The 14,369-nt window shown below is 30.4% G+C and overlaps 1 long non-coding RNA gene across 1 annotated transcript in view; it reads right to left on the reverse strand.

Annotated features, from left to right (window-relative positions):
- LOC145683335 (uncharacterized) overlaps nucleotides 1-14,369 on the reverse strand; it is a 271,619-nt gene that overhangs the window by 213,130 nt on the left and 44,120 nt on the right. The window contains exon 2 of the long non-coding RNA XR_014131051.1: nucleotides 34-52. This is a non-coding gene — a long non-coding RNA (uncharacterized LOC145683335). The remainder of the gene's footprint in view (nucleotides 1-33; nucleotides 53-14,369) is intronic.

The raw sequence follows: 14,369 nt of genomic DNA on the forward strand, positions 1-14,369 counted from the left end.
GAACAATTTAATGAAAGTAAGCTTAATACTTACCAACGGTTTACATGGATACCTAAGGGAAATAAGGACAAATTACTGTGAGGTGGAACAAATAATATCAATATCGTTACGGATTTCGTTTATAACAAATCAGATACATAACGATAGCTAGAGAATTATAGAAAGTTATGTGAGCGATCTTAATGTGATGTTATTATTAACAGAATAATTATTCCATTAATAGAATTAAGTTGGAGGCACATAAATAATAATACACGTAAATGGAAAATATTTAGATCACATTAAAGAGATACTAATATCCTACAAAACAGAATGCTATTATAAATATATTGAAAATGTAAGTATATTCAAATGGACATGTATATTAAAATAAATTTATTAGAATAAATAAATTAGAATAAATTAGAATAGAATAGAATAGAATAGAATAGAAATATATTAGAATAAATTTCATGTATATTTCGTTTATATACATGAAAGATAATTAAAGCAAATGTATAAAGTATATTCATATTAGCAGGCATAAAACATTTTAAATGTATAAAAGATAATATTAAATAGAAGAAAGAATACGCAAGGTATGAAAATTTCTGATTTTAAGTTTAATACGTATTTCCAAAAAAACAATGTAGAAAATCAAAAATATAAAAAATGGGAAACGTGAATAAATTCACTGAAATATATTGATATCGATAATGCATAACCGATCTATGGTTATTGATCACCTATTGTTACCATTCAATGTCCACTGACTATCGATTGATTGGAAGCAATCATTATTGAGACATAGGCAATATATGCTACCTATTATGACATATATTAGGTAGTAGGTAAGTAATATATATATGTCATATAGTTATAGTAGGTAATATATATAGGGTATTGCAAAATAAGTGTTACGACACTTGTGAGGTGACTCCTGCCACTGAGACAAGAAAAGAAGTTCTCTTGAACTTTCGCCTATCGGACATAGTTTCGGATCTACAAGCTGCGGAAAGCGTGGGAAAATGACTTTCGGACGCCAATAGTTCGGAAACTATCCAACGTAAAGAGGCCGCGAAAAAAATTCACTGAAGATATACTTGCTGTATTGAATTTTGCATGTTTCACAATCCCACCATGCACGCGCAAGGGATTCCCCAAAGAAACGTAGGGAGGCCCGGATAATCTGCCAAATGAACATTGGTCTAAATGGATATGAGTTGATAGGGTTTCTACCAGGTAACAATAATTCCTTTGTATTAAGTCGATATCTGGAACGAATACAAAATGGCGGACAACTTTATGAACGTTGTGTGTGGTTGCATAATCGCCAGGTACGGATGCTGGCCAACAGTGACTTTCTGAGTATTAAGTGTAGCGACTTTGTACTCAAGTGCTCTACAAAGACATCTGGAGTGTCGTTAAAGCACAACAGAGGAAGCAGGGTGATTCAGATGTGTGGAAACAATAAAAAAATTTCCAGAAATGCACTCACACTCAGTAAACGTGAGTTCAAAGCGTCGCGTCGGAAATGTTCTACACGGTTGCATACCAATAAGGATGCAGCAACTGAGGCCAAGTTAAAATTGTGCAAGGGGTCTCACAAAGGAACTGGGTAAACTAAAGGAATGCCACTAGTGGGATCGCATGATCGATATTGAAATGTGGCTAATGTGTGTGTTGATATCAACATGTAGCTAATGGACATTTCTACCACTCTGCCAGTGATTCGTGTTGGTAAAAGACTTGTGTTTGGAGTGGAGTTAAATTTGGCAGAGTGGTAGAAACTTGTACATTTGACCCCATTTGTTACCGACTATTTAAATTCTCAAGTGGAAATTACATTTATAAAATCTCTTGGTCGAAAAAACGAACTGGTGGTGCGAAAACTAATGGGTGAAAAATTAGTGATGTTAGAGAAGAAAGGAACACTTCATGCTCTCCGAAACACTGTGTACTTAACTTCAAGTGATTGGCTTTATTTCTTGGAAATATTACCATGTATTGAACATGCTGTGAAAAACAGTAAAGTTTGTAGTGTTATGCTACGTGAATATTTTGACTTGTGTGAGGATACTATTCGTAATCATGTACAATTGCAGTGTCTTACATGCACAGGACTTGCCGGAATCCATACCTGTGTAGGTGAAAAAAGTGTTATTAATGGTATGAACATCAGTTTTCCAAGTGTCTCCCTTGATAAAAACAGTGATGTGAACATTGATGGTGAACGATTAAAATTGGAAATGAAAGTATTTTGCAAACAAAAACTCATAGATTCAATTATGGCTGATTTATTTGATAGTGTATCGACAGCCATCATGGGGGGAAAACGATACTCAACCATCGGGGGGTATCAATGAAATTAACGTCTCTTCATAAAGAAGAATAAAATTGATTTGTTTTTTCATGTATACTAAACAACGTAATATCAAACGTAATAAAAATATATATATAGTGAAACTGAAATATTTTATTTGTGTGTGTGTTTTGTGTTCGTTTCATAAACCTCAATATGATAGGATTTTTAATTATTATACTAATTATTATAAGAAAAATCCTAACATATTTTTTCCTCGTGTATTATAAGTGATACGTATAATAATAGTAATAATAATAATAATAATAATAATAATAATGATAATAATAATAATAATAATAATAATAATAATAATCATATTGAATTCAAATTTTTGAAATTAATGTTAAAATAAAAATTAGAATTTGAAATTATTATTATTATTATTATTATTATTATTATTATTATTATTATACAGCTTTGTTGTAAGTGTGATAGGACTTTTTTATTTTTTAAAAAAAGGAACTAAAATAATTAATATTAAAATTTTAAAAAGACATGTACTCTCATAATAATATTGAATTCACATACTTGATTTAATTTACGAAAGAATAACTGATTAAGTATTTGAATTAATTATTATTATGTAGTTATGTGATTACATCATTCAATTGAAAAATCAGTTTTAGAATCTTTTTTTAAAACCACTATGAAATTCTTTCATTCAAAGACTTAAAAATATGTTTTATGATATGTGTATTTCATTACATAATTGATCATATAACATGTTTATTTATTAGGAAACGGAGAAAATAAGAAATAAAACATTTGTTCTCAAAGAGAAAAAGAATACAAAGTATTTATTGCTGATGAAACTATTTACACAATTAAAACGACGGTAAGTATAGTACATTTTTAAAAGAACGTTAGATTTTTGAATATTTCAGGTGATGATAACTTCACAGCTGCCATATACTGTTCACTGCTGCTGTAATTTTTTTAAACAGTTTAATTAATGATACTAACTTCACAGATGATACTACTGATGTTGGTGATGGTGATGAAACGTAGATAGAAGTCATACTGTACAATGATGATGTCCATTCACACGATGACGATCTTTTACTCTCTGAATTGAAAAAAATGAAAAACATAACTTGAAATTTATTTTATCTATGATCATGAACCAATAAAATAGCAAATGATAATATATACAAACACATTATAATAAATAATAATAAGAAGAAGTAATGACTAGCTGCAATAATATGAAAAAGTAATCAAAACAAACAACAAAGAAGAATGAAGACATGATATGTATACAGGAGAAATGATTACCTGTAAAAGTTAATACAGCAAGCGACGACCATTTTTTTCTGGAGTTGATGAGAAAGTGTAATGAAATTCATTTAAGGACTTTCCTTTAGCTTTGAAACTTTTTTGTAAACTTACACATCGTCATAATCATCACTACCATATTTATATTCATCATCACTATCCAACTCAAATGTTTTTTGTGTGTTATTAATAACTCTTTTTCCTTTAACAGTATTTGCTTCTCTAGTAGTGCTGCTAAGAGTTTAAGATCTTCATGAATTAGTCTAAGTCTATCATGTAACAAATCAAATTCTTTCTCCATGTTTATTACATAGAAAACCAAGAAATGAAATAAATTTTAAAAATCTAAGAATAAAAACGAACAGGTGAATATGACGAATGCTAAGGAAATATTATCTTACAAACCTATATTTGATTGTGTATGTAAACATTTAGATATTGGTGGTTATAATGATGAAGACAAAATAAATTTTAGCGTGTCCATAGGTATGTTAGATCATTTGTTCAAGAAAGACACTAAAGAAAAGAATTCGCTTCTTATACAAAACATTCTCTATGCAAACGTTATGAACTTGTCCGATGAGATGTTAGATTCACTGACTGAGGAACAATGGTTATCTATAGGGTATGATGATTATGAGGACGAATATAACTATGATCACATTACAGAAGATTTCATATGCAAATATCAGGAGAAAGTTAATTTGAGTAAAATATGTTCATGGAAAAACTATCAGAAGAGTTTATAAGAGAATTGGCTGATAAAGTTGATTGGGAGATTATTTCGGAAAGCCAAGAATTATCAGAAGACTTTATAAGAGAATTTGCAGATAGAGTTGATTGGAAAGAAGTATCGTTAAATCATAACCTATCTGAAGAATTTATTAATGAGTTTATAGACAAAGTTGATTTTGATGCTATATCTTATGGAAGCAAACTCTCTGAAGCCTTTATACGAAAACACGCAGATAAAGTTTCTTGGTGGCGTTTATCTGGAACTCATCAATTATCAGAAAACCTTATAAGAGATTACGCTAACGAAGTAGATTGGATAACGACTTCAATGTTTCAAAATTTAACAGAAGGATTTATTGCAGAGTTCAAAGACAGAGTTGATTGGCATAACATTTCAATTTATCAAGACCTCTCTGTAGAGTTTTTATATTTATTTAGACATTTTGTAGATTGGAGAGTTATAATAAGAAAATATAATAATAATTCTGATTTAGGTAGTATATTCAATTTAGCATTCGATGATACAACAGATGGTTTGTTTAATGTTTAACTAATCACCATTTATGTCTATTATATCATAAAAGTCCTAACCTTAATTATCATATATTAATCAAATCTTCTTCTGTTAGTGATGTTCAAAACTCATTAGCCTTACCTTTACAGATATCTAAATACAAAAACTTATTGTTAATTATCTCTTATACTTAAAAACAAATCAATAACAAACTCATCATCTTCTTCTCCATCCGCATTCTTTAGGTCTACATGACAACCATGCGGAATAATACAATCATACTTATCTTTTCTTTTAGAAGGTTAATCGAGTTTGGGTCTTTGGTTTTAGACAATATAGTCATGTCTGGATATTTTTCTTGTAGACATTGTAATCTTGTTTTTATGTTACACTCTTGAATTCTTCCGACCCAATATCTATAACTCTCATAAATCTTTACTTGTTCTCTTTTGTCTGTTTCGTACTTTTCTAATATCTTTTGTAGTTGAATAGGGGAGAGATTCTTTTAATAATAACTAGTTTGTGCGCTTTCCCTGGATCTTCTGTATCTTCTGCAGCTATTGATTTTAATTTAGTTATTCCTTGTTCTTGTTCTTCATTTTGAATTGTCAATCTCTCCATTGTTTGTTTTATCTCTTCTACTTTTCTTTGCAACTCTTCTTGGTCTTCTTGAATCTGTTTAAAACTAGAAAGGAAATAGTCTTCCATAATATCATAGCATTTGTCATGGAAGTCTTGCGATACCCTTAAAGCAATAGCGAGAAATATTTTCTTATATACATATGTTCCTGAGTTTAGATTGTTTATTTCGTTACCAGCTAGTTTTACTGTGTAAGATGAGTTTCTGAAGTGGCCGGAATCCTGGGAACTTCGAATTTTGTTGTATTAATCTAATAACATTTTTGGTCCTTTATTTTCTAACCAGTGATCAAACCGTTTCCCACCATCTTGACACAGTTCAGTAGCATTGAAGTATCCTGTATTCTTATCCATAATCAATTTAAAATCACCAAAAATACCATACCAATAATTGTCTTTAATCTGTTCGTAGCAAATATCATTTAAACTAAGAGAATTATCCATAGTACTCATATTTATTATATAGAAAATCTTTATTTTTAACTTTATTTTGTTCATTATCCTTATCTCATTCAAACTAGCCTTTTATGGTTATTATTAAATAAAAGGCATTTATATTTACACTACAACATTACTTTTATCTATCCAGCTGTTATGTGAATCATCAAATCCTAGCCACTTAACATATACTTTATCACCTTTCTTTCTTAACACCTTTTCTACCAAGTATTCATCTTTATGTTTCGTCTTTAATAGTTCTGGTTCGTAAAATCTACCTTGCACATCTTCTTCTTCTAAATCTGGAATAGATGGAATAGGTGGATTAGATGGAATAACTTCACTAATAACAAATACTTCTGTTGACCAATTAGGTGTATATCCTTTCTCAAATAACCCTTTCGATTTACTTATACGAACATAATCGCCTAATTTTATTTGGTTCTAACACGCTTATATTCCTTCTTATACACTTTCTCCAATATTGTTCGCTCATTCTTTTTGTTAACTTCTATAGGCTTTAAACCATTTGTTCTATGTACTCTATCATTATACTCACTAACCAATGTTGGTAATATCTCTATCCATTTGTAATTCCCTTGTGTTGTGAACCTTTTCCACATGTTTTGTTTAAGTGTTCTATTAAATCTCTCAACAATAGAAGCTTTCTTACCACTATAGGTTGAGTAATGATTAACCCTATTTTCCTCCATCAACTTCATAATTCTTTATTGTAAAACTCTTTGCCTTGACCAGTTTGTAAGTTACTAGGTTTTCTCGTTCTTAATATGGATTCAAACGCTTCTGTAACATTCTTCCCACTCTTATCTTTAACAGGAACAGCAAACGCATATTTCGAAAACACATCTATAATCGTTAGCAGATACTTATAGCCTTTATTTAATTTGCAAACACCTTTTAATATTCCACTATCCATTTCTACAAGATCAGGTTGCCAAAAATCATCGATACCTTTTATAACCACACTTAGTCTGTCAAAGTTTTTTTTTCTAGATGGTTTGTGAATTTCTTCTATAATGTCTTGTCTAACACCTTTACCGTGATATAGTCAATCTTTCTTTTTAACGAATTGAGATTTAGTAACACCGCATACAGAACAAATACCTTTCTTTAGATATCTTGCATTCTTTGTTTGTTCTATCCTAATGGTATCTTTCTTTCTTTCTTTCTGTTTATTTCTTACATTTTACACAATACATTATCATTATTTATTATATAGAAAATCAACAAAAAATTTAACATTTATCCGTACCTAATACTATACTTTTAACATTATCGTCATCATCACTTGATAAGTTTTCACCTTCATCTTCTGTTTCTATATACATAATAATCAATATTAATATACCTTCTTTCAAATTAGAATCTTTGGTTGGTCTAATTGTTAACTGATCATACATATTAAAGTGTAATGGAAAACTTTCAACTAAAGCGTCATTTAAAAATAAATCTATAAGATGTTTATTGAGACTTGATTCCATATACATTAACCTACCTCTATAAAGAAATTTGTAGGCAGCAGCTAAATTATATACAAAAAAGGCTGGTTTCCCAAGATCATCTTCTGCCAATCGACATGGAAATTCAACAATTTCTTTTCGTGTAAGTGAACTAACTCTTCTTTCGCTGATTCAAGCTGTTCTAATGTTATAACATCTTGTTTATCGATAGCATTAGATACATTAACCAATCTTTTATTCTTAAAATCAACCCAGGATCTGTAATTTGACGTAAAAACTTCTCTAGATTCTTCCATTATACTTTTAACATTACCAAAAATATCCATATTTATTATATAGCAAACGTCCTTAGGAAAGCTCTCTTTCTATGTACATTACAACAAACAATAATTGTCCTTCTTCCATAGTTGAATTTTTATTTGGTTTAATCGTAATTATATAGTTCTTCTTAAAGTTAAAAGGTAAATTTTCAATCAAATTATCACCCAAATATATCTCTAGAAGGTATTTATCCAAACTTAATTCCATGCGCATTATTAATCCATTATAGAGAAACCATTAGAAAACCATTAGAAAGATAGAATATTCTAAAGATTGGGTCTATAACATTCTTAGTCCTCAATCGATATAATAGAGGTATAGTTTCTTTCTGCATAATCAATTTAGTAGTATCCATCCTAATCTTTTGAAAATCTTCTTTCTTTATGTATGTGTCTTGTAACGTTTCTAATGCATCTTAAAATCGTTTTCTATCGTTCTCTAATTGGGCTTCTATTGATCTAAGTTAACTTACGCTAACAACATCATTTAAATTCTCCGACAGTTTTAATTTTTCTTCACTAATATCAATATTACCTTTTCTATCTACAACATTACCGAATATATCCATACTCATTTTATTATAAAGAAAATGTCTATCCTAATTTTTCAAAACATTTCTTTAACATCTCTATTTGTTTAGGCGAGTGTTTAAAATCAATATCAACGTGAACATCATGCTTTTTCAACAGACAGTACAATACACATTTTAAGTTAATAAACAATACTCTTTTCGGATACAGTTCTTTAAAGGCTTCGTATAAGTTTACGAACTGATTTATAAGTGTTTCTTCCATATGTCGTAAGTTTAATGTTTTTTGATCTGTAAGGTGATAGTGTATTAAATAAACATCATCATAATATTTTGTGTATTTGTTTTTCTTTAGTACCACTAAAACATCTTTTGTTGATATTAAATGTTTTGATATATCTCTAAATTCATCATTTAACACCTTGAACACATCTTCAGGGATAATTCTATCCTGTAAAGCTTTCAAACGAGATAACTGTAACTTAAATCGTTTTGTAGTATCATACCATGGTTTTCTTGCACAACTAGCTTTCATTTCTTCTTTAGTACTGTAAACCCAACCACTCTCTACAGAACAATCATCACAAATGTATTTACTCATACCTTTTGTTAATGACTTACTACCGCAATTACTGCATTCTAATGGTCTAGAACTATAATTTGACAGTAACCCCTTTAAGGTAATTACTGGACGTAACTTTTCCAACTCTTCTTCCGTTTACAAAAATTTAGGTATTAACATTTTCCATAAATCAATAACATCATATACGTTGTCTCTATCTTTTAAGTCTATCCCACTAACATCCTGAAAATACTGATAAGAATTATATCTATCTAGTGCATCTGATTCATCCTGATGCTTCTAAAAATAATCTAAAAATCTATTGTGTATAGCTTCCATATTTATCTTAAAACAAATCTTTTATGGATACAAACCATAAAAGGACTTAATCATTTTTAATCATATACATAACATCACTAAAAGAATACCCTTGATTAAGATTTAAAACCTTAACACAAAGATGACCACATATAACTGAATTAAAGTTTTGTATTCGTTCGTCATTGGAAAATAAGTTTTCGGTACCAAGATATTGTACTAGTTGTTTAGGTGGAACACCACCATAAGAATCAAACACGTACTTTTCGTTGTTATCTTTCCAATAGCATATCCAATGAGTACCAATGTTTTCTGATTTATAGAAGTTAACTACACCACACTCATTTATATAGGGTTTTTGTGGATGTTCGTCACTCATAAATAAACCTCTAAATCGTTTTATTTTTAATTGTTTAACCAACCTCTCTATATCTAAGTTGGTCAATGGTTTTAGTTTTTTTACTACTTTGGTTTACCTACTCCATGTTTTTCTTCTATAGACATATTGTGTCTTTTTGTTCTTCTAGTTCTTGTTTATTTTTCTTAGCATCAAGTACAGTTTTAGTAATCGCTGCTGCACCACCTGCTAATGAACCAACTGCTCCTAAAGCTGCTAGAATGGCTGGATTTGTAAAGATAAAACCACCCATATGGTCCTTCTTAATCTTTCTCATTTGTGTAGTAGTTGGAGTTAAATCCATTCCTTTACCTTCTTTAATTTTCTTAGGTTTATCGCTAAGTTGTTTCTTTGTTAATACATGATCAATATTAAAATCCTTTAGTTTACCGTAAGGAACACTAAACATACAACCTTTAATAGAACACATCTTTTTATTTATTTAAGAGAAAATCTTGGTTTGTAAAAGTACAGTTATTGTAGCTCCACCAAAATCAATTAAGGAATCAGTCTCATCTGTTATCCTTATCTCAAAATTATCAACCTTGTCTTTAGATATAGGGAAAAATAATGGATAAGTAGGCTCGTAAATAATACTATGTTTAAACTCGGCATCTGTTTTAAATGATGCTATAATTCCAGTTTCTCTATGTGTGTGCACCGTATCTTTAACAAACATACCATCTGCTATATTACAGTGAACATTAATTGTATCGAATGCGTGAAACGTTGGTGGCTTATCTCCTACATGTTCTGAACCTTTAGCTAACTTCTTCTGACTAAAACCTAATACAGTGTTAATGGTGTCTAAGGTTATATCACAAAGCCTACTAGATATTTTAACTTTGCTTTTCTTTCTATCTTCGGTGAATTTAATATCTAAACTGGCATCAGAGTATGGAAGATTTGATTTAATATATTCTTCTAACTCTTTTAAACTATATTGACCAGGTTGAACCATCAGTTGCTTTGAAAGTTGTTCATCACTACAAATTGTTAACTTATTATTTCTTTCTGTAAAGTTTGGAGTTAAGTATGTTGTGTAAAACCCAACTAGTCCTATACTTAAATAGTTGCTACTGTTGTCTAATTTGTAATGGAGTTTCTTCTTTAAAACAGAAGTATCACTCGTTAACTTAAATACCTTAGCCATTTATTATATGATAAATGAATGAGTTTGATTTACATAGAGATATTCCAAGAGAGAAAGTAATCAAGTTAATAGAAGATATCATTCAAAAGTTAGAATACAGCTTAAAGAAGAAAAAGAGAAAACTACGAATTGTTAGATATGCTTACTACACTTTGATTACGTTATCAGTTATACTTTCTGCAACAACTGGATTTATTAATATTTTATACCTGTAACAATTTACTCAATATTAACGTCTCATGCAAGTGGAAGTGCTATAATAACAGGTGTGTCTTCTAAGTTAAACATAAGCCAAAGAAAAGATCAATATAAAATCATTGTCGCTTGTATTGACTCATTTAAAGAACAGTTTGAGAAGATAATAACATTAAATGGCGAAATGGATGAGGAATATATAAAAATACATTGCATAAGATCAGAGAACAACTTAAAGGTATAAGATCATAAAAGGTGCTGGCACTCAGATATTCAACGATTTTCTATATAATAAATGAGTAAGAAAACTATTAATTGGGATGTAAAAGAGATGATAAAAGAAACAACATCTAAGAAAAGAAATGGAGAACTTATACCTGATGATAGTCGATGTCTTATTGTGGGTTCATCTGGTTGTGGTAAGAATTTTTTGTTTTTTAACTTCTTATTACAGCCAGCTTGGTTAAACAATAATTAGTTCTACATATATTCTAAAAGCATGAATCAGCCAAAGTATGAACAATTAAAAGATCGATTTGAAAAAGCAGGACTAAAATTCAATAAACAAATAGCAACGTTTTTAAGTAGTAATGAATGTATTGTACCTATTGATGAATGTGAAAAAGACTCTGTAGTTGTGTTTGACGATTACATTTTGGAGAATCAAGATACTGTTAGAAACTACTTTACGAGAGGTAGACATAGACATTTAGACTGTTTCTATCTTGCACAGACATATTCAGAAGTACCTAAACAGCTTATAAGAGATAACACTTACTTCCCATGCGTATTTAGACAAGATGGTACTAATCTCAAACACGTGTATAACGAGTTTGTTGGAGGAGATATGCCTTATGATAAATTTAAAGCGATATGTTCAAAATGTTGGCAAGAAGATTATGGTTTTATAGTAATTGATATGACACAATATATTGATAGTAGGCTTTGTGATATAACCTTAGACACCATTAACACTGTATTAGGTTTTAGTCCGAAGAAGGTAAACAATGGTAAGTATAGGAACAAGATAAAACACGTCTTACACGTTTGACGTTTCTTTCACGTTTTTGCACGTTCTTTGACGTTTATTGACGCTTGTTCGTTTTCTATATAATAAATGGATGAGAAAGAAATTAGTAAGAATGTTAAGTTAAAGTAGTTCTTGGTAAAGGGCTTCAAATCTTGGAAGAAAGAAAGAACAGGTATATACGATAAATTTAAGACGCAAGAACAACCTGTACTTGATGCTATTCAAAATTTAGGAACTGAGATCAAAGAAGTAGCAGAACAAAATAAAAATCTAATAACTGAACTTGTTCCAGTCGTACATAAGACGGCTTCAATAGATCCTAGTCTACTAGAAACACCTAAAAAGATAACTTATGATAGTTCTCCAAGTAGTAGTGATACACCTATAACAGCAGAAATAAAACAAATGAGAAAACAAATTAAAGACAAAGTCGAAGGAGTAGAACCTTTAACAACAACACAATCATTTGGTAAGATTGCAACTAAATATTATAGTAAAAGAAATGATAGTGTATTTAAAATAAGACCTGTAGAAGAGGATGGAAGAATAATAAATAAGATAGGAAATTCGGAAGTTAAAGTGAGAGGTGATGATTTGATAATTAATGGTAAAACTTATAAAGGAACAGAAGGTCTATGGGAATTGTTAACGATGAATACTAATAAAACCATAGAAGATTATGACGATGACGATTTTGAACAGTACAAGGAAAAAACAATAGAATCAGATGCTGCCTTCCAAAAATATAATCGAGATAAAAAGTAGCATCTAATAGAGGTTCTAAATACATTAATATTATCAAGCCTATTTGGGATAATTATATTAAACCATCTTTACCTCCCACACCAACAAGAAATAAAACACCAAAGTCTGGGGAAGGAATTAAACAATATACCGAGATACCTAAAGAATATATATGGATGGATGATGTGAGAAAGCTTGTAGATAGGCTAATAGTTATAGATGGAGAAGAAAAGGGTGGTAATAATAACTTTTATAATGAGAAGGTAGGTATAGTGAGTATGATTAATAATAAGCTTTGGCAATTTATTCCTAATGATCCTATAAGTATAGGTTATTTGATTAAGATCCTACGTTACCACCACGATTCTGGAATGATGAGAAGCTTGGAAAAGGATTAGTAAATGACTTAATTAATAAATTCCCTTTTGAGCTACATATTCCTGGTATGTCGTAGTGTTGTCCGGGAACTAAGCTACAAGAAAAATTAGAAAGAGGTGATAAAGGTATTAACCCATTACATGAGGCTTGTAAAAAACACGATATATACTACAGAGACAATAAAGATACAGAGTTAAGACATATTGCAGATAAGGAACTAGAAACTAAAGCGTGGAAAAGAGCATTTAGTAGTGATGCATCAATTGGTGAAAGATTAGCTGGTTTTGGTGTTGGTACTGCTATGAATGCTAAGATTAAGTTAGGATGGGGATTATAAGTTTTTTTTAATGTTGTTATCTATGATTCTTTATGGATACATTCCAGAAAAGTGTTTTTTCAAGATTTTCCTTATAATAAATGGATAGTGTTGAAAGTTACGAGTTACAGAGTTTTAAACCTAACACAAAAACATTTAATAATTTGAATGAAGCTAACAACGATATTGAGTTTGATTTCGATGTGGGGGAGGGTTCATACATCCACACAAAGCAGATTGTCATATGACTTTTTAAGTTGTTGGTGCATCAGTTGGAGGAACATTTGGTGCAAATGATACTATAAAACTTGTAGATAACTTCTTACCATTCTTCTTTTCTGAATGGGCCGCGGTGACTCAGTGGTAGAGCGTTCACCTCTGGTTCTTGGGGTCCCGGGTTCGATCCCTGCCCCCGTCAAGTAAACTTTGTGGTGGACAAACACCGTGTGCGTGGGTTTTCTCGGGGTTCTCCCGTTTCCTCCCACTTTCTTCATTCCACCATTTCATTCATTTCTCATAATCACCGTCTCCTTTAGTCTAACCGGCATAACCGTGGGACATAAAACTCAAAGATTTTTTTTTTCATTTTCATTTTCTTCTTTTCTCAAATTGAGGTTAGAAAGCATGGAGTTGTTATAGATAAGATTGAACTACCAGGAATAACATCTACAGCTATTGGAACATTAAAGATTTTCAAGCCAGAAGTTGAATATCTAAAATAAGCAGGATTTGAAACATGATAAACTTGGTCTACGGAAGGACTTTAGCGTTTTGTATCCATTAAGATTAATTCCAGGCTTTTTAAGTGATTATAAAGAGGTTATATGGAAAGGTAGATTGAAAATAACATTTACAAAAGCTAACAACAATAACGATGTCTTGTACAAATGGACTGTAACAGGAGCAAGTGCAACAGCTCCTCATGATGGAAAAATAACAATAAAGAATATGGAGATAAGAATGCCGATTATTTAATACGAAGCTAATTACGAAAGGCAGT

The sequence above is a fragment of the Thermobia domestica genome, chromosome 4 (assembly GCF_964235325.1).
Source record: "Thermobia domestica chromosome 4, izTheDome1.hap1.1, whole genome shotgun sequence".
Lineage (NCBI taxonomy): Eukaryota > Metazoa > Arthropoda > Insecta > Zygentoma > Lepismatidae > Thermobia > Thermobia domestica.